Source organism: Trachypithecus francoisi, unplaced genomic scaffold (assembly GCF_009764315.1).
Source record: "Trachypithecus francoisi isolate TF-2019V2 unplaced genomic scaffold, Tfra_2.0 Lachesis_group21, whole genome shotgun sequence".
In the NCBI taxonomy this organism is placed as follows: domain Eukaryota; kingdom Metazoa; phylum Chordata; class Mammalia; order Primates; family Cercopithecidae; genus Trachypithecus; species Trachypithecus francoisi.
In genome coordinates, this window is record NW_022681467.1 from 19972176 (window position 1) to 19991214 (window position 19039).

The following is a 19039-nucleotide window of genomic DNA, read 5'->3' on the forward strand; positions in this document are numbered from 1 at the left end:
GGCCCAGGCCACCATCACCTCCCAAAGCCCTGAGCTTGAAACTGGGATCAAGGTATGGTCATGAATGAGAGAACAGTTCCCTGCTCCTCCTCCTCTTCAGTGAGCTTGAGTCAGTACAGCTGGTGCCAGTGCTGGCTACAAATGGAGGCCAAGAGAGAAATCAACCTTCCCTAGAGAGTCAATGGCTTTTAAAATTTTGTTAAAACTGGTTGAGTTGGGTGAGCAGAGCTTCTAATGGAAAGAGAGAGCAGCTTAGACCTTAAGACAGATATTTCAGAAACCATATCCAGGGGAACAACTGATTTACAAAGGAAATCCTCACATCGTTGTGTTAAGTGAAAGCTCTCCCTGATGAGTGACAGTGGAAATGTGGACAACCGTGTGGATTGGATTTGGAGCTCATCCCTTACGAAGGCCACACTCCTTGGCCATTACAGCTGACTTCCTATTGAATTCAACCTTCTCAGCTGAGTGTGGCATCAGGAGGCCCTCCCAGCGGGGCATGTTCAGACCTTTGCAGCTGAAGTCTTTGCTCTGCTGATTAGCCTTTTATGTTTTGCTTCATTCCACACCCTAATCCCAGTGACTGCTATGCCATCAGCCCTTTTTAAGGGCAATTGCTCTGTTCCAACGCTGTGAAATGGACAGTCTTTATTGACTGATATTAAAAAAAAAAATGTTGAGTTCAAATGTTAGTGTATCATTCATAGGAAGCCTTCCATGTGATCAATCAGTTACCCAACCTCTTTCCCTGTTGTGGCTCTGCCTTCCTCTAGGATCTTGGAGTTCTCACCATTTAAGTACTAAATGGGAAAGTAGAGAGTAGAAAAGGCATCAGCTTCTAGAGTCCTTTGTTTGGAAGTGGTACAGACCATCTCTACTTCCATTCTATTGGGAAAACCTAGTCACATGATCCAACCTAAATTTAGGAGGCTCTGGGAAATGCAGGAAAGGACACCCCAGCCCAACAGCAGCTTTCCTCTAAGAGCATAACTCTTTGGTAGACAACCAGCCATATCTGCCAAGGAAATCTTATTATGTATGACTCCCCCTCCACCCTCACCACCACAGCTGATTGAACCTGGAGTATGCACATACCTTGGTCACAGGCTGGACAGTGGTATCCTTTTGCAAAATTATATGCCCCAACTGGCACAACGTTAGCTGGGTTGATTAGATAATATCTTTAAGAAATGTGAACTGCCCAAGTGGAGAAACATACAAGCAAAGACTAACTGACTTCCATTCATGGGAGAGCACAGGCATAGATATCCACAAAATCTTGCTGATGAATGCTTTTCCAGTTCTAGCATTTTGCAAGGCCTGCCTATTGTTGAAGCCACATGGTCAGAAAGGAATGATGCCAATATTCAAACTCAGATTACCCTGGCTCCAAAGCCTGGTTTTTAATACTAACTACTATTATTATTATTATTTACCTCATGATACCACTTCCCTATTCAATGTTTTAAATAGAGCCTCTTAATATTTTTGGTAAGTTGGTTTGTTTTCTCAATTCCTTGGCACTTCCTATTTTCACAAAATGTATGAACCTTTTGCCATATAACTCTGCAGTTCATTTTCTGCAGTTTCTAGAAGCAAACTCAATTTTTCTACCCATTGATGGTGGGGTTGGCCATGTGACTAATTTTAATTAGTGAAATGTGGGTAGAAATGACTGTGGGACAGTTCCCAGAAAAGGCTGTTTCACTTGCCCCATCCACTCTTGGGATCACAATAAGAAGAGTATAATGAGGCAAGAGCCTCATCAGTTTGAGCCCCAAAATGTGATCATGGAACAGATTTGAACCCAACCTAAAGCCTAGAGCCAACCCTAGTCAACTCCCCATCTGAAGCAGAATAATCCCAGCTGCCCTGCAGACCCATGAGTGAGAAACAATGGCTTATTGTTGTAAGCCCCTAAGATTTGGGGTGATTTCTTATGCAGCTTTATTGTGGTAAGGGCTGAATACAATGCTGTAAAGAAAATGTTTTTCTCTTTGGCACAATTGTATACATCTGTACTTTTTCAGGACCTGCTATAAACATTGATATATGCCATATTATTATTTTTGATCCTATGTAAACAAATAATCCCTGCTTTAGCCTGAAGGATAACCTACACCCTCTATGACTAGCAGAATTGAGGTTCTTACACACACATACACACACAGTTACTGTTTAACACTAGAAAGTGTACATTCATTTTCTTTACAGATTAGCAACCAAATTTATTAGAGTTTAAGAAAAGATTTAAGACTTGTCCAAGGAGTTTTCATACAGGTGATGCATTTATGAGATTTTGCATAGTAAGAGAGGGGATACCATTTCTTTTTTTTTTTGACTCACTAACTAGACTTAGTTTCTCAGTCCTGGCTCAGGCCAAAAATCTCTTTGTTCTATTCTCCACCTGTTTTCTAGGTACACAAGAAAAACAAATCAACCATTAAAAATAATGACAGCATCATTTCTTTATTTAAATTTCTCTCTTGCTTCTAGCATCAGTCCCACAACTTCTGTCTAGGAGGCACAAGAAACATGGCACCAGAAAGATGCAGAAGGCAGCAGGGGTTGGATAGCATGTTGAATGTTTATATGTGAAAGGGATTTTTAATTTCCAGTGCAAATTTTAAGTGTGTTTTTATTATTTACACCTTAAACTAGGAGCAATCTCCAAGTCATTTACTTATGTGTCAGGATAAAAATATGATTACATAGATGAGGAATCTTCAGGTTAACAGTATCTTGAGATGTGTTTTGATCCAGCCACATACTCAAAAGGAAATGCTCAGGTCTCTATTCAGTTTGGTCAGTTCCTACATAATTTCCTTGATGTATTGCTTGTTTGAATGAACATTTTGCCAAGACCAGAAATAGAATATACATAATGTCTGTGCTAATACCCCATTGCCCATCCCCTTCCCCACTCACCATAAAGGCACCGCAATAGCAGACGTTACTAATCAACTCCACTATGGCAGACATTACTAATCAACTCTTGGCCATTTTTCCTGCTAAGCCTGGAAGTGGCCTCAGTTTCTGTCTTAGAACAACATTGCCAGCAGTCACTACTAATTGATAGATTGGCACCTGAGATGAAATCTAGTTACCTTCCTTGTCTTAGATATTTTGCGCATTTCTGATATCATCACCAATTCTATGCATTTCTACCTTCTGTCACTTTTCGGTTTGTAAAACCACTTTTAAAATAAAAATCAATGCAATCATAAAATGACAATACTCATAAATTACAGTACTCTGAACACATTGTTTTTCTTCCCCAAGACTGTCTCCAAACAGCAATCAATATGATAAAGGTTAAGGGAGAATAAAAATGTTCTCTAAAGAAAATAAACAAAATGAATAGGACACACATCTCCTTAGTCTGTTAGCAAATTTCTGTAAGGAATAGGTATGTTAAGAAGCACAGCCTCACAGAAAGCAGTGGGAAGGCCTTAACCGTGGCAGAAATGATCTTCCTGATTTAGTACACATTGGGAGAATCTGGTCCAAAAACAAGTGGCTGCTTTTTGGGCAGAAGAACAAATTTTGTGTTGTAACTGTGTGAAATTATTCATAGTAGACACAATATAGTTTCAGACAAACTGGAGAAAATGTGTTAAAGAGAAAAGACAAATTACCATAAGTGACTCACTGGTGTTTTCAGGCTGAGTGAAACACACAAATCTGAATTTATCAGTTCTGAGCTCCCTCTGCTTTCCTGTCCCTTTCCCCCCTGCCAGGCACCCCCTCCAATGTTCCCTTTTCTCCTATTCTGAATGCATCAGTGTCCCGGAAATTCTGGCAGCCCTCCTAGGCCAGCTGTTGCCTCTGACCTGGACGTTCCCAGCCTTCTTCAAGGTCATGGGACACGCTGTATTCTGGGATTCCTCTAATGCAAGATGGGAAGGGCTTGAGACTATGTGTCCCCACTGTCCCCATGACCCTATGAGTCCCTGGCTAGTGGGTCCAGTTTACAAACACAGGCCTGAGTATCAGCCTTCTGGCCAAAGCTCAATGGATTTGAATTGAATGTATTCCCTAACTTTTAAGTTCAGTACTCCACTTAGCTCCATAACCAACAATATAGCTCATGGAATAAATATTAGTGCTCCCATTCTCTAGAGGGGAAAATATAGACAGGAATCTTCAATTTTAGTGTTTGAATTTCAATATAATGAATTCAATGCCTTATTCTTGTATTTTAGAAACAGCAATTGTTGCCACAAATGAAGAATGTTCACATTTGTTTTACAACTTCTTAATGCACCGCATTCAGTCTTCCTGTAACCTTGACTGCTTAGTCCTTAAAGTATATTGGTGGAGCAATGTCTGCATGCCTTTGTCAATGCATCTATTGGCCTGTTTGTCCCAGCATCCCAGTTGGAATGGGAACCCTTCTAAGAAAAGCCTTTATCCTTTATTCACCTACTAACTCACTGGGCACTCCCAGAATTGTGGTCATGGGCGTACAGCAGGGGTCTAGTCACTCTTTTCTGGTTGTGCCAATAATTGGGGCCTGATTACAATTCTGTTTCATCCACGGTACCTCAACAGAGAGAAATCAGCAAGAAACTCCTGCTTCCTGACCCATCTCCTTCCTTTCTTCTGTGGTGTAAAGTGGAGAAAATGCTGGAGAGTGTGATCAGATAGATAGGAAGAAACCAAGCAAAGCACACATAAACAAACAAACGAATAAATAAAAGGGAAAAAAATAGGGGACATTTGAGTTGTCAAGGAAGGAGGAACTCTGAACTTCTGGCACAGACTCAGACCTGGAAACCCAGTGAGGTTTGCCCATCACTAATGATCACATAATAATATGTTCCCGGGGAGGGGCTGAGAGAGGCTATTAAAATACCGCAGCTCCGGTGCTCTATGGGAGACAAGCTTTCTGAAACGTGGTCCCTGTAAGATTTCCCTTGAGAGTCAAAGGAAAAAATGACTGCAGCTTGGCTTCTAAAAGGTAAAATGTTGGGAAAACTCACTGGGGAGGTTTCTTTCCCCAGCCCAGGGTTTGGAAACGCCTGCGTTTGCGTTGTATATTTTAAATGTGGTGATGGGCCAGCTTGTTAAGTGTGCTGGCTTGCTCACTGGGTGACTGGCAGGCAGCCGTAAGTGAGCGGAAACAAAACCATTTGTGGGGTATGAGGTGGCCAAGGTAGCCAGAACCAGCCTTTTGTGATGTCTTCAATCAAAACAGTTATTTCAAAAGGTGTTGGCAACTCGGCCTTTCCTTCTAGAAAGATAGGATTCTTGGGTGGAGTACACATGGGTCTATGGGCATCCTGACTGATCACTGTGGCCCATGAAAAGCCCTAATTTCACCATATCTTATGGGTTACACGTGGTAGGGCCCAGTAAAAGGTTTTTTTGGTGTTTTTTTTTTTTTTTTTTTTTTTTTGAGACGGAGTTTCGCTCTTGTTGCCCAGGCTAGAGTGCAATGGCACGATCTCGGCTCACTGCAACCTCCACCTCCCGGGTTAAAGTGATTCTTCTGCCTCAGCCTCCTGAATAGCTGGGATTACAGGCATGTGTCACCATGCCCAGCTGATTTTGTATTTTTAGGAGAGATGGGGTTTCTCTATATTGGTCAGGCTGGTCTCGAACTCCCAACCTCAGATTATCTGTCTGCCTCGGCCTCCCAAAGGGTTTCTTTCAAAATAAACTTTATTGAGGTATAATTTAATACAATTAAGTTATCATTTTAAGTATATAGTTCAAAGAGTTGTGATAAATGGATAGACCCATGTAACCACTACGGAAATCAAGACAGGACATTTCCATCACATTAAAATGTTCCCTCATGCCTTTTTGCAGTGGACTCTGCCTCCTGACTCATGGAAACCACTGATCTGTTTTGTCACTTTACATTGGTTCTGCCTATTTTAGAATGTCATACAAGTGGAATATTACATGTATTCTTTTGTATTTGGCCTTCTTGGCTTATCATGATGGTTTTGAGTTTTATGTATGCTGTGAGTATCCAGAGATCATTTATTTTTTATTGTTGCATCGTGTGCTGCTGCATGAATATGCCACAATGTATTTGTCTACATGCTGTTGGACATTTGGGGGTTTTAATGGAAAGGAGTTAATAGTCCTCCAAGGAGTGCAGAGAGTAGAGAAGATAGAAGGAGATTTTAAGTTAAGAAAGATATGGAAATATGGGCAAAAGGCTTACTCTGGCAGTTCAACAAAGACAATATCCAAATATCTAACATCTGTGAATTTAAACCAAAACAAGTTACCAAATATCCTCACCAGAATGGCTGAAATCAAAACCTCTGGCAATACCTATTGTTGGCAAGGATGTAGGGCAAAGAACATTCTCATGCTGTGTGTAGGGTAATGTAAATTGAGCCTGCTATTTTTCAAAACTGGCAGTATGCACTGAACATAACATATACAAACCTATGACCTGGCAGTGTCACTCCCAGGTTTATATGCAATGGGAACACATACATATGAGCATCAGTGAACGTGTACTAGAATATTTATGGCAGTGCTATTTATATCTCCAAACTGAAAATTACTTGAGTGATCACTGATAGTAGAATGAATCAACAAATTGTGGTAAACTTATAGATTACTAGACGGCTGTGAGAGTCAACATTATACAAGTACACATAACACTATGGATATTTCATAAACATTATGGTGAGCAAAAGGGCCAGACACAAAAGAGTATACTGTATGATACATTTATATACGTGTCTAAAATTCATATATAGTGTTAGAAGTCAGAAATAGGGGTTATTCTTGATCAGGGTAGCGACAAGAAAGGAATACAATAGGAACTTCCATGGAGCTGGTAATGTTCTATTTATTTATCTAGTTACTCAAGTGTGTTCAGTTTGTGAAAATTCATCTACATCTGCATTTAATAATTTGTGCACTTTTTGGCCGGGCATGGTGGCTCATGTCCATAATCCCAGCACTTTGGGAGGCTGAGGTGGGCGGATCACCTGAGGTCAAGGGTTCAAAACTAGCCTCGCCAACGTGGTGAAACCCCATCTCTACTATTAGCTGGGTGTGGTAGCGCATACCCATAATCCCAGCTACTCGGGAGGCTGAGGCAGGAGAATCGCTTGAACCTGGGAGATGGAGGTTGTGGTGAGCCGAGATTGTGCCATTGTACTCCAGCCTGGGCAACAAGAGCAAAACTCCGTCTCAAAAACATAATAATAATAAAAATAATTTGTGCACATTTTATAAGCATGTTATTATTCAGTGAAGAGTATCAATTGTTTTAAAAAATTTCTTTTGTATTTTCAATCCTCTACCTTCATTTACACACACATACACACATAAATGCACACACACATCACAAGAACTGAGGAATTGCTGGCCAGGCATGCTACTAACTTTGGTTCATAAAATGGGGTCATAAGGCAGGAGCAGCTGCCTTACAGTCCAGGTCATCAAGAAGCCCCCAATAGTTGGGATAATAGGTTCAGTTGTGCTAGGTAAGGCATCACAATCTACTTGTAAATATAAATACCTGTGATAACTACATAAGGACACATCATAATATTGGTGTGAATCTTTGGAAATGTCCACAAGAGTTCTGGTCCTCATTCTGGTAACATAAAAAAGGAGGTGCAGCAAATTGCCCTCATCAGATGATGACCCACACGAATCCTTCTCAATGGTTGGTCTTTGGTCCTGGTTTTTCAAAAAGTTAATTAAGTGGTTAGGAAAAACTAATGGACAGTTTGGCATCACAGTTGCAAGCCCAATGAAGCAATAGGAAGGGTAATATAAAACTCTCATAATCCTCAAAGTATCTTCCCTAATACTGTTTGAAATAGTACTGTTGTAGATGAACTTGTTTGGGTTAAGGCTTTTCATCTGCAAAGAAATGAATGATTTTTTGAAAAATAATTATCAGCGATAGCTAGCAACTCCTTAGTCTAATGACTCCAGATTTCGCCCAGTCTCTAGGTAATAGGGTGGCTGCTAGTATAACCATGGTTGTTCCTAAAGGGCACTCAACCCTTCCTACCTCTGCTGCTCTACGTTGACATAAAACAAACAAACATACAAACTTTGCTTGTTCTTTTTTTGTCGATATTTACAAGAAATTTTGGAATTTTTCCAAGGAATTGCAAAATTAACAATAGTCCAATTTTTATTTATTTATTTATTTATTTATTTATTTATTTTTTGAGACAGAGTCTCGCTCTGTCACCCAGGCTGGAGTGCAGTGGCCAGATCTCAGCTCACTGCAAGCTCCGCCTCCCGGGTTCACGCCATTCTCCTGCCTCAGCCTCCCGAGTAGCTGGGACTACAGGCGCCGCCACCTCGCCCGGCTAGTTTTTTTGTATTTTTAGTAGAGACGGGGTTTCACCGTGTTAGCCAGAATGGTCTCGATCTTCTGACCTCGTGATCCGCCCGTCTCGGCCTCCCAAAGTGCTGGGGATTACAGGCTTGAGCCACCGCGCCCGGCCAGTCCAATTTTTAAAATGATAACCTACAAAATATCCACCTCTGTTTCTTAAATATCTATAAGATGCCTGGGTTTCTCTCTGTGTTTTGCATTTACTCCAGGAAACAGCTATAGTTAAGTGAAAAGAATCTTCACGTTGCCATCCTAAGACATATTTGAAGCCTAGGTCTTTCGCTTAGTGTTGTATGAGCTTAGGTAAGACCCTCAGTCCTCATTAGCCACAGTTCCCTCATTTGTCAATGACAAACGATGAGAGAATTAAACAAGATAAGCTGTGTGTATGTGTCTTCTGAATTATAAAATGTACAATGGCCTCTGGACCAGCAGTGTTATCATCACCGAGGATTTGTTAGAAATGCAATTTTTCAACCAGGCACAGTGGCTCACACCTGTAATCCCAGCACTTTGGGAGGCCGACAAGGGAGGATCATTTGAGACTAGAAGTACGAGACCAGCCTAGGCAACATAGTGAGACCCTCTTCTTTACAAAAATAAACAAATAAACAAATAAATAAATATTAGCTGCGCATAGTGGTTCATGCCTGTATTCTCAGCTACTTGTGAGGCTTGCGCTACAGTAAGGCTACAGTAAGCTATGATCACACCACTGCATTCCAGCCTGGGTGGCAGAGGGAGACCCAGACTTAAAAAAAAAAATTATCAGGCTAAACCCGGACCTAATACATTGGAAACTCATGGCATGCAGCCCAGCAATCTAGTTTAGCAAGCCTCCCAGGTGTTTCTGATGCTCACTTAACTTTGAGAGCCACTATGCTGCATAGACACATGCCTGCACTTAATTAGAAAACTGCTCTTGTCACCCAAAGTCTTGACTCAGACCCTACCTAGGACACTTCGCCCCCTGAGAAAGTATGGGGAGGCAGCTTCTCCTGTCTCTCTTGTGTCTTTCCTAATTCCTCCTCTGCAGGGTGAAGAACGACTTATTAATAGTTGATGGTGAGACGGGGCAGAGTCAGTTCTCCGTGTGGACTGGGCTGTTTGTTTTCGGCCCTGTCTCGAGCAGGTCCCTGCTCCCAGCTGTTTATTCTCTGTCTGCTTCCATATAGGAAGCACTCCTGGTGCAGGTCAGGTGGGGCTGGCCTCTTAGAGATAGGTCTAAAACCTTGGGGGCTCCTTCCTGGGGTGTGAATCAAGGAGTGACCCCCCATGGTCTGCCCAGTGTCTGCGCCACAAACCCAGCTCTTCCTGCGGGTGAGTTCTAGATGAGGAAGTAAAGAAGTGGGCAGCTCCCCTTTGCCCTTAAACTCAAGTCCTGTCTTTCTCAAACGCAAAACACAGGAAATCCTTCATTTGGAGGTCAAAACACTGACACTGGACTTGAATTCTCATTGCGTCTGTTCTCAATTGATTTAAACCAAAAAGGAAAAAGTAGCATGATCAATTGGCACTTCAAACTCCAGTCTTCATCTACTACAGTAGGCCAGCCCTGGGGACTAACTTTGATATTGACTCTGGACACCATCTTCCCTGAGAATCCACACCAGGGCCCTGCCCTACTCTATTGGCCCCATCTCGATATTCTCATTTTGTTCCCATTTCTAGTCTGCTGGATGAAACTACTTTTTACCTCTCTTGCATTGTGGAAAGGATGAACATACTTCAAGCCCACTAAATGTTTCTCAAGTCTACCCAAGCCCATTTCTAGCTCCAATTCTCAAATCTCTCCACATTTTTAAAAATCTCATGTCTATTCCTGCTCCCTTCTCTATGAGAATTTTCTGTCATCATATGTTATAAAGATGTGTCTAATAAACCACCCAAAACTTAATGGGTGAAAATAACAATAATATATCTTGCTTACAAATTTGTAAGTGGAGAAGGGTGCAATGGGGCTGGCCATGTCTTCTCCGTGTGGTGTTAGCTGAGTAGTTTGACTGGGAGCTGGATGATGTGCTTGCTGTCAAGACAGTTCATTCAAATGGTTGGCCAGTGGGTGCTGGCTATCATCTGGGAGCTCAGCTAGGGACATGGTCAGAGGCCATATGCATCTCTCCATGAGCTGCTGCAATGAAGTGGTGTGATCCGTGGCTTTGATTACATAGCCTCAAACTCCTGAATTCAAGTGATCTTCCTGTTTCAGCCTCCCAAGTAGCTGAAATTACAGGTGCATGCCACCACACCCATCTATTTATTTTTATTAAAGAGCCAATTAGATTTTATTACAGCATGGTGGCTATGTCCCAAGAATGAGCAACACAAGAGAACAGGCTAAAATGTATGTCATTTTAAAGACCTATCCTTGGAAATCACATGCCACCACTTCTACCATATCCTATTGGCCAAGGTATCTACAAAATCTTGCATATACCAAAGGAGGGTACATAGATTCTACCTTTGATGGAGGAATGGAAAGTTTCTAGAAAAGATTGTAGGATGGGAGATATTGTTGAGGTCACCTTTAGAAAATACAATCTGCTACTGAATTCGCTCATGGCATCAAACTAATTTTATTGAAATGCAAAGATTCCTATAAAGGCAATATGATGAACTATTACCAGTCAATGCCCTATTGAGGATTTTTAAAAATTATATACCCATCTCAGAGGAAAAATGACATATATTGATTAAAGATGACAATAAACTTCTAGTTTGCATACTTACTGTATGTCAAGCACTATGCTACACACTTTACATGTGTTATTGTCTACACGTGTAACCAACCTGTGAGACAGCGATTATTGTTCACATTTGACAGAATGTGAACATTTGAGAAACCCAAGGTTAGATAGGTTTGGGGAACTAGTTTGAGGCTACACAGGTTGGAAGTGGTTGAACTGGGATTCCAACCCAACAAGACTGGTTTTACCTCCTCAGTCTGATTTCAAGCTTTCTCCCAACTTACCAACCAAAACTTAAAAAAAGAAAAAGAAAAAAAACATATTTTAGTTTGGAATAATTTTAGATTTACAGAAAAGTTGCAAAAATAGTACAAAGAAGTCCTGGATGCCCTTCCTCTGATATTAACTCCTTATATGACCATAATACAGTGATCAAAACAGGGCCATTAACATTGGTATTGTTAAAAAGAAAAACTAGAAAAATTAAGTTTAACAGAACTTAACTGAGCAGAGAACAGCTCTCAAATTGGGCAGCCCTCAGAACCAGAAAACGTTCAGAGAGCTCACCTCACAACATGGGGAGGCAGCCTTTATGAACAAAAAGCAGAAATGAGGTACAGAGACAGCCTGATTGGCTCCTGTTCTGTGCTTGCCTTATTTGAACATGGACTAATCATTGGAAGCCTGTGATTGACTGAGACAAAGCTATTTATTACAAAATAATAACTAAACTAGGCTTTCAGTTAGTTTATGTACCAAGTTAGATTGCAATTTGTTAAGGCCTCAAAGTATGAAGGCATCCTCAGGTCAACTTTAGTTGAATTTCATGGTACAATGTTAACTAAACTACAGATTTTTTTTTTGAATCTTACTAATTTTTCAAAGAACATCCTCTTTATGTTACAGGATCTAATCTAGGATCCACGTTCCGTTTAGTTGTTATGTCACCTTACTTTTTTTCCCAATCCGTGAAAGTTTTTTGGTCTTTCCTTTTCTTCCATGATATTTTCGCTTGTAATGAGTACTGCTCAGTTATTTCAAAGAATGTCTCCCTATTTGGATTTATCTGATATTTTTCTCATGATTAGATTGAAGTTATGAATTTTTGACAGGAACACCAAAAAAGTGATGCTAGACTCTTCTCAAGGCAGCACATCAGAGGATATATTATGACAATATCTCTCATTACTAGTGTTAGCTTTGATCACTTACCAGGTAGTATTTCTAAAGAAAGAGGTGGGAGAAAAAGAAACATGTGGACTTGATGTGGCAGTAGGCAATTCCATGCAGAAATGTTGTTATAAATAGGATGATGAATAATTATTCTTTTTAAATTTTTTTTTATAATTTAGCTGGGATTACAGGCATGCACCACCACATCTGGCTAGTTTTTGTATTTTAGTAGAGATGGGGTTTCACCATGTTGGCCAGACTGGTCATGAACTCCTGACCTCAAGTGATCTGCCTGCCTTAGCCTCCCAAAGTGTTGGGATTACAGGCGTGAGCTACTGTACCCTGATGATGAATAATTATAACAAACCTTCATGTGCCAAGAACTTAGCACTTTATTAAAATTAACTAATGGGCAGTCCAGGATGCAATGATTTCTCAGGACCTTGGTCTCCATGACCTGTTAGGGAATTTGTTTGATAACAGAGCCAACTTGTGAGCGTCAACACACATCTTGTGGGGCTCAAGGAAATGAGGGTGGAAAGTGGGCATTTCTAGAGGGAATCTGGGGGTTGTAAAGAGCAGATCAGCATTTTAGGTCACTAGCTGAACTCCAGCTACTAACATTTCTGTCCTAGGTGCATGGAGCTTTCCTTCCATTGATCCGTTGAGAGGCAGCCTGGCTAGAAGGGTTTGTGGTCCAGAGACCCGGCTCCATGGGATAGCACTCCCTTTTACTATCATAAATGGAACTTCTTCAGCTTCAGCTTCTCTGCAAAATGATGACGATGCCTATTTATAAGCAGGAAGGCTATGAGAATAGTGCTGTAAGGATAGTGCTGATAAGTTACTATTCTATTAGTAATCAATCAGTGGGAGGTAGTGTTTTGAGAGCAATAACATGGTATAGAAAGAAAGAATGGAATCTTTCAGTTGTACACTCCTGTCTCTCAGCCTTGGGTCTGCCACTTTCTAGTTGCACAAACTTGAGTAACATAAAACTCACAGCATCAATTTCTGGAAAATGTTGAGAAGCATCCATAATTTGTAAGCATCCCTGGCTTGTGATAGTAATAATGTATTGAAAGTTCCTGGTATATATTAGGTGTCCAAAACCAGTAACTTCTATTTTTATTATTGTTGATTATGTCTTTAGTTAGTTAATTCTAAGGTTTTCTATCTAACCTTGGCCTTTCTCCAGCCGAATTCTCCCTTCGGGGTACCCTCATGAGGGACTTCAACTAGGTGGGCTCTTGGCTCTTGAACTGGGCTCCTGAGTAGAGCTGAAAAATCCATGAGTATCCATGGTACCAAGGATAGAGCAGCAATGAGATTTTTAGATTTTGTTTTAATGGCACAACTGTTGGCATCAAGACAAAGAAGAGATTTTTTTTTATGACTCAGCAGTGATTAGCCTCTAAACTCTCAAAATATTTGCAAACTCTTGTATTCTCTATGGATACACAGGTATTGGTATGTTTCTAAAGAAAATATCGATGCAGAATACAGGCAGTTTGGAAATGGCTACTTGCCGAGATGATTAATATTTTATGACAACAGTTGAACCGAAATGGATTTTCCTTCTGGTCCTGTAATTGCTGGTGGCATTTCAGAGTGGAAAGAAAGCCTTGGTTTAAAATAAAACAAAGCTGTTGATGAGAATATCTTCAGCAGACTGGAGTTTCGGTTGACGATTACTCCTCTGAAAGTGAGGGTGTACAATTAGGGCAAATTGTTGTGTCTTGTACGTAACCGTGTGTGAAAATGAACTGTGGTGTTCACAGGTTTTCCAGTTGTAATATAAGTGTAAGTTACTGGATTGGTAGGAGGAGACTTGGGTTCCAGACTCCCTTCTGCCATTTACCTGATATGTGACACTGGGGGAGTAGCAGTACCTGCCTTGTACTTGGTTGTCTCATCTAGAGATTTGTAAGAACAATATTTCTATAACCACATGCTCTGGATATATCATAATGTCCAAATGACTGTGGCCAACAGATGCACACAGTGGGTGCTTAGCAAGCACTTGATGAGTTTAGTAGAATTTAGCCTAGTCCATACTTGGCATGAGTGGCCTTGGGCACATCCTATAAAATAAAGATGGTGGGCATTAAATGGCCATAAGAATTGCTTCCACATCCAGATGTCTCTCTGTATCTTGGTGTGCATGTCTGTGCCATCTTATGTACCTGTACAAACATTCCACCATAGCTTCCAAGTAGGCATTCTAAAGCACTCGTCACCTGTCTCAAAGGCATTCCCAGACTGAAAGCCTAATGTACTTTGCGTTGTACCTTCCAGTTCACTATGTGCCAAGAACTTCTCAGGAAAAAGCAAATAATGGAATATAAAGTTTCAACTGAGGCTGCATTTCGAACAATAAGCAGAAGTAGTTTATTTAATCAAATGAGAATCTTTATATTCTCTCTCTCCTTAAAGCAGTTACAATTCCTAAACATCTCAAGGGAGTTTCCTTCGAGTTTCCAAAAATATATACCACAAACTAAATTTTAAATTTTCTATACAAATATGATTTACAAGGCAAACAAAGCTAGCAACTCTGAAAAGTAGGTTTCACAAAGAGCATTCTTAGAGGAATGTTTCTTAATTCCCAACAAGTCATTGGCAGGTAAATGTGACCATAACTGAGCACACATTTTCCTATATCTTCAAAACAAATGGAATTCAATCAATCTTTCATACTGATACAGATTTTTAACTTCAAGAAAAAGAATACTACTAATTAAAATTGCTTACAATAGTCATCAGCCAACATTTCAAAAGCTACTTTATTGCTTTTCAAAATGTATTTAAGTATATTAGTTTCCTAGGACCACTATAAGAAGGAACCACAAACTGGGTGGCTTAAAATATCAGAACTTTATTCCTTTACAGTTCTGGAGCTAGAAGTCCAAAATCAAGCTGTTGGAAGGGCTTTGCTCCCTCTGAAATCTATAGGGGAAAAATCTTCTTTGCCCCTTCCTAGTTTCTTGTGCTGCACTTTTGCCGAAAATTTTTGGCATTTCTTGGCTTGCAGTTGCAGCACCTCAGTCTCTGCCTCTGTCATCACATGGCATTCTTTACTTGTGATATATATGTATGTATATACACACACACACACACACATATGTGTGTGTGTGTGTAGATAGATAGATATATGTACATATATAGATGTATAGATACATCTGTTGGCCTTTTTTCCAGTGCATGCACTTTTCCACATATGTTTGTTGTATGGTGGACTAGATTCTGCTTGAAAACTCCAATGGCACTGAGATGACTATTTCATGAGGGCTACAACTCCATTTTTGATGAAGGCTACCACTCCATTTTTCTACTTTCTCGGTTGTAAAAGATTCTCCTCTTAGCAAGTCTATTGGCTAGGATCATGCAGCTACTGTCAGTAATCTTCCTCTCCAGATAAGCCCAGGGTCTGGAGGGGTCTCCTTACCCCTTGTGACAATTCTCCTGATATTTGATGAGAGTTAGAAGTGCTGTATTACGTTCTCTTAGCTTAACTTCTAGTCCATACAACTCAGCTGCTGTAGGAATTGCTGTGAAAACCTATTCTAAACAATCTCCAATGAAAGTTATTTTAAATTGACATTAACCAAATATAACTTGACAAGAAATCTGTGCAGAAATGATCTCAGGATAGCTAATGAATCCTTTCTCTTAAGTGGCTCCGTTTTCCTCCTCATAGTCATATGTAGTTCTCATTTTCATTGACATCGGCAGTGTTGGACAATGGACATACCTTCCCTTGGATTCCTGTCTTTTAAAACTTGCATTAGAACTTACAGTTTTAGTTCTCTTCTTTACCTCTCTGATTACCTTTATGCTATTTTCTTTCTTCCTTCTTTGGTTTCTCTTTCCTGTCCAATGGGAAATTAAGTGTATGATGTGATCTACACACATAATTCCATCTAACTTCACTGTGCTGAGTGCAATATTTGTTCATAATATTTTATTCCCTTGTCCTTGCCATGTCTCCTCACTCCATTGACTTCAGGCTTGGCTGTGGGACTTGCTTTGGCCAACGGGATGTGAGTGGAAATTATGTATGTCACTTCTGAGCAAGACTTTAAATGTGCTTGTGTGGTTTCCGTGTCCCTTCTTATTCTGACCTTTCACTAGGAGAACAGTATGCACCAGATGCATATGTAACTCTGAACGGAGTAACAAAGCCCCAGGCAGAGCTACAACTGACCACAGGAGACATGCTGTGTGAGCAGCAATAGGCTTTTGCTATTATAAGCCACTGAGATTTGGGGGCTGTTTGTTAGGCAGCATAATCTACTAAACTATGACAAATTCAATGACCCTCAAACCTACCATGGCCTTTTTCTAGCACCACAGGGTCTACTTTCTAACTGTATATTTTGTTGGCATCTCCAACTCAATTTGTTTAAAAATTAACTCATTAGGGTTTTTTTTTTCTTTCCTTTCAAAAAAGTTCCTCCTTCTGGCTTCCCTGTTTCTATAAATATGACCTTGATCTTTGAGTTAACTTGGACTTCAAACTTTGGAATCAGCTTCCAGTCTCCCTCTGTCTTGCTACTTCCACATTTAGTTAATTTCCAACCCTGTTGAATTATTTTCTTGACTTCAATAAATGCTTATGGAAACCCACTATATATCTAGCCTGGCCCTTGTCTCTGTGGGGTTTAGAGATGAATATGACACAGCTCCTGCCCTCAAGAAGTTTTCAGTCAGATCTGAGAACAGGATCATAAAGATGATTTCAGCACTATACTATTCGTGCTGTGACACAATTATCTTGTAGGTGGAGAGAAGAGGCACTTAACCCAGCCTGCACATTCACGGAAGGCTGCCTGGGGGGAAATGATGCCTGAGCTGGCATTTCAGGAATGAGTAAGCAGTACTGAGGAGAGGGGGATGGGGACAAGGCAAGCAGGCAGACTCTTCGGAGAAGAACCAGGAAGGCATGGTTGAGTGTGGTGGGCTTGGAGAACTTTATGTGACACAATATTATCTAAACACAAACTGTGAGGTGAGGGTATGAGATGAGATAGGAGGATGAACCAGGGGCCAGGCCGTGGAAAAGTTTCTACATTCTGTTACCCAGCTTAGATTCCAGCCTACAGAGTTAAGGAAGAGAGGCATGGTTAACATCATGCATCAGTGGAAGGGTGGATTATTTTCTATTTTAATTAAAACAGAAAACATTATATAGCACCTATGACATGCCAGATGTCATTCTAAGTGCTAGGCAAATATTAGCTCATGTAACTCTCCTAACAGCCTACTCTGATTGACCATCTTACAGATAAATAAATGGGAGCAGAAAGAGCTAAATCTGTCCACGGCCATAGAGCCAAAAGTGTGAGAGTGCGGCTTTGAACCCAGGAAGTTCGGGTCCAAATTCAAATGTTGAACCACCACGCTATTTTGCTATGGCTGGATGAGAGAGATCCGATCACTGTGATCACACTGGTAATGTGATTGTACAATGATAGGATGAGCTAGAGATAGCATGGCTTGTCACGAGGGGCTGATTTAAGAAATGTGTATGTGGTTGGATAAGGAAGCCTTGCGACTGATTGGATGAACAAGGGTTCAGCAGAGAAAGGAGCCAGGATTGACTTGAAATTATTTGGTTCGGCTGACATTGGTGGTATCATGAGCGAGATATGGAATTTAAGAGGAGGAGCAGATTTGGGAGGGAAGTAATAAGTTCTGTCCAGGATGTGTTCGGTACAGGAAGCCAAATAATGGTAGGTTGAGAAGTCACTGAGAGGCAAGAAGCTGGAAATGGCAAGCCTCCATTATTACCACATTAATTCATGTACTTTTATCTAACACCTGAAGTGCATGGCAGAAGCCTCCTAACAGACTCCCCTAATCACTGTTCCTCCCTACTGCAACCAATTCTGTACTCCACATTGGAGCAATCACCTTAAAGTGACATTTTAATTATGTCCTTCTCTACTTCACACTTTTCCAAGGACTCCACTACTCACCCTTCACCTCCTCAGTCTGGCTTCAAGGTCTCAGAAAACCAGGTTCCACCTACTTTTCTAGTCTTGTTCTTCCTGCAGTGGCCTATGCAACATCTTCTAGCTTTATGTTCCCAGTTATCACTTGCTTTTTCACGGCTCTATGTTTTTGTGCATGTTGCCTTCTACTCTCAGTGCCTGCCTAAGAGAACCGTACCCTTATTTCAAGACTCATACAAGACACCATTTCTTCCATAAACTTTCCTTAATTACTCCGGCCAGAAGGGGTCTTTCCTGTCTCTCAACCCCTACCGTTGTATATAGTTGACGCCTCACCTGGCACAGGCTTATGTCCAATGGCTACTTCCCTAAGAGATTCATGTCTCATTTCAAGCCTAAAGAACTCTGTACACATTTTATATTCTTTCTGTTACAAATACATATTAAATTAATTACATTAGTCAGGATCAAGGTGAAAAATCATGGTTTTGAGTGTACCAACTTAAAAATAGCTTACCTTGTGGCTTTACAGACAAGTAGTCATCTTTTTCCGAATTCAACCTTCTTGGAAGGTGTGCCAGTTAACTTTATGTCTTTATTATCTCCGACATGATATGGAAAGAATGAGGGAGAGGGAGGAATCATTCCTTTGGAATATCTTCTCTAAAGGTTTTACAAAATTTTAAAAGCAGTATGCTAACATGATGGCTATTTAGCCCACAAAGAAAAGATGTTAAAAGTAGCACTGTGATAGCAAATACATGAAGGAGTGCAAAGAGACATTAACTTCCACCAAAGTTTTCAAGCTCAGGTATTTGTGGCCATATCAGTCCCAAGTTTCATCTTTTCTGCAAAACAGGGAACATATCTTGGTGGGA

At 40.6% G+C, this 19039-nt stretch overlaps 1 long non-coding RNA gene across 1 annotated transcript in view; it reads right to left on the bottom strand.

The window, feature by feature from the left end:
• The window catches only part of LOC117068251, a 45529-nt gene extending 26759 nt beyond the window's left edge, over positions 1-18770 (bottom strand). Inside the window, exon 1 of the long non-coding RNA XR_004431047.1 lies at positions 18679-18770. This is a non-coding gene — a long non-coding RNA (uncharacterized LOC117068251). The remainder of the gene's footprint in view (positions 1-18678) is intronic.
• Between the last annotated feature and the right edge of the window lie 269 nt (positions 18771-19039).